Raw genomic sequence first — 3,173 nt, 5'->3', positions numbered from 1 at the left:
GCTAACTAATGACAGTATGTGGCTTTTGTCACCAAAAGAACAGACAGTGGTAAACAAAACCCTATTTACAAGAGGTAGGGAGGAGGGAAATGTGACTCTGCTGTTGAAATTAGAGATAAACAAAATCACACCACTTAGCTAAAGAGCCTGTCTAGACAGAGGAAGGAAAAAAACCAAATGACAAAAGCTTGATGTTAGTCTTGTGAGAAAAAGAGGGAAAAATTATTTTGCAGCTGGGCAAAAGTCTTCAGAATGAAGAATGCCAAGACTACAATGTCAAGAGTGCTGAATATCACCTACTTAATGCTACAGAGTAAGATAGTCTAGCCAGAGCAAGGCCTTCTTAATTTTGAAAAATAAGGTAAGAATCAAAAGTACAAACAGCTTAGGAAATCAGTGAGAAAATCAACCAAACAGCTTTTGGTCCTAGAAGTGTAAGAGCTGCAAGCATACACTGAGGCTTCACCTACATGGTAGGTCTACTCTGCTGCAGCTACACCAGTAAAATTTAATTTAAAAGGAAATGCTTATAACTATTCCACTTTGAAATCCTGTTTCGAAATAAACTGTCCACAGGAAGAGTTATTCCAGAAAAGCCAGGATGTAATAATTACTCTACTACACTCATGCCAAACAGCTTTCCCACCAACATAGCCCTAAGTAGAAGAGAGTGCGTTTTAAAGCTAAAATAGCTAACATCATTCAACAACAGTGGATTTCTTTATTCCAGCAGTGAATCTGAACCACCCTGCTTTGAGCTGAGAACTTCTATGCCATTTTCTAACATAATTGTTACGGCCAATTTAAAATCACAGATTATCTACAATGCAGCTGCTAGACAAATTATGAAATTCTACCTTGAAATGTCTCTCAATTACTGCAGGTAACTGGGACTTTTTCCTTTTTGTGGTATGGAGTGGGGGAAGGCACATAGCACATTGTCGTGGTTTAACCTCACTTGGCAACTGAGGTCAACATTATTCTCATACTAAATCAAAAACACACCACTGTACCAGCTACTAGGAAGGAAATTAACTCTATCCCAGCCGAAACCAGGACATACATGTACATGTACAACCAAACGCTGCTCTCCACTGTCCAGGCATTCCTGAAAAGTGAAACAAGGATTTGACAGAGCAGAGCAATTGTGGATTAAAAAAATGGCAGGGAGCAGGATAGCGGGTATGCATGCAGGGCCTTAAGTAATACACACAGTTTGAATACACAGGGACATAAGGAGTTGAAGATGGAGAGGCAGGAGCAGGACTGTCAACTGGGGAAGATGCTGGCTTCTTGGCAGTTGGGATGCTCATTTCTTTTAAACATAAAAGTCAAGAGATGACTGAGATTTTGATCAGTGTAACATCAGACTGAACCTTGCAATGCCCTGGTTGTTGGTTGTTTTTAGAGTGGGTCGCTGTTCTGAAACATCACCGCTGCTTCATACTGGAGGGAGATGCTGGCTTCTTGGCGGGGTGCACCACCAAACACTGCTCTCCACTGTCCAGGCATTCCTGAAAAGTGAAACAAGGATTTGACAGAGCAGAGCAATTGTGGATTAAAAAAATGGCAGGGAGCAGGATAGCGGGTATGCATGCAGGGCCTTAAGTAATACACACAGTTTGAATACACAGGGACATAAGGAGTTGAAGATGGAGAGGCAGGAGCAGGACTGTCAACTGGGGAAGATGCTGGCTTCTTGGCAGTTGGGATGCTCATTTCTTTTAAACATAAAAGTCAAGAGATGACTGAGATTTTGATCAGTGCAACATCAGACTGAACCTTGCAATGCCCTGATGATTTTGGTTGTTTTTAGAGTGGGTCGCTGTTCTGAAACATCACCGCTGCTTCATCCATAAGACTGGAGGTAGGGTGCAAATCTTTGAAGGCAAGTGGTCCCCCTGCCTCCCTCTGAACAGTTACATTTTCATCATTATCATAATCTTCTTCTTCCTCAGATGCCTGCTGCTCGTTGAGGTCAGTCATGCCAATCAGGGGCAAAGGGTGAAGACACAGGAGGATGATGGTTGGCAACGTTGGGTATCAAATGGCTGTTGAGGGAACGCTAAAATAAAGGGTGGAGAAGAGGTGGACAGCAGGGCCTTGCCGTACTGTGTTTCTGGCCTGTTGGCTGGAAGCAATTAACCCCCGTAAAGGATAGGACCTCTTTGTGGGTGGCTGGGATCAGTCTCATCCCAGCTCTGTCATAGACACATTAAGTTAAACTCCTTAGGTCTCATTTTTTTCCAATTTACAACATTTGAATGCTATTTCTCTCTTTACAGGCGTGTGGAGACAAGGGGCTTTGAATATTTTATGGAACATTCGCATTACTACTATTACTTAATTTATTTCAGAGTGACCTATCTTAGTGTATGGCCTGTTCCACTTGTACCTGCATGCTTGCCCACTTTACCAGATTGGGAATTGTGAAATCTCTCTCGAAATCTCACATATCTTCTTCCTTTTTTGCTATAAAAAGCTCTGTTTGGATCTGTTTGGGTTTTTTTAATGTTAATTGATAACATGAGTCATAGAGGCACAAAAGGGTTTCGTCCAAAACAGAGCACTGTAGTCCACACTACTCGAACATTAAAACTGAGAAATCACCAGGTAGTTAGGAAATCCTTAATTCTTCACCAGAGATTTTGTTTTTAGGATCCAGCATAAAATTTTCGTAGATAGGCGATGAACTTCTAAAGTAACTGTTGTAAAGCGTTGTAGATATAATTTCAACGATAATGCATAAAGGGAAAGCTTGGCTCAAGGAGCTTTAAAGGCGGTTCTGGCATACACAGGCCTCCCACCCAGTTGCTGACCCCGCCACGTGGGAGTAAAACCAGCTCCCAGCACAGCTCCGGGTGTCTCCTGTGCTAAAGAAAAACCCCGCCGAATAAAACCGGCCGACTGCATCTCCCGACCGCCATGTCACGTTGGGGGCAGATGGAAAGGGACAGCAGCACAAGAAAAATTGACAGCAACTTTCCCCCGGTTATTTTACTACAGGGTCCCTTCCCTGAGGGAAGCGCTTCAGGGTCTGGAAAAGAAGGCTAGAGAGGCGAGGGGCAGCAATATCTCCACGGAAAAAGCCAGCCGCCTTTGGGGCTGTGCTGCCCCGTGAGGGAGGTAGGCAGGGGACCAATGGCCGCCGCCCCGGCCTCTAACCGCCGGGC

The sequence above is a fragment of the Aptenodytes forsteri genome, unplaced genomic scaffold, assembly GCF_000699145.1.
Source record: "Aptenodytes forsteri isolate BGI_AS27 unplaced genomic scaffold, ASM69914v1 Scaffold1091, whole genome shotgun sequence".
NCBI lineage: Eukaryota > Metazoa > Chordata > Aves > Sphenisciformes > Spheniscidae > Aptenodytes > Aptenodytes forsteri.
This window is presented reverse-complemented; position numbering follows the sequence as displayed.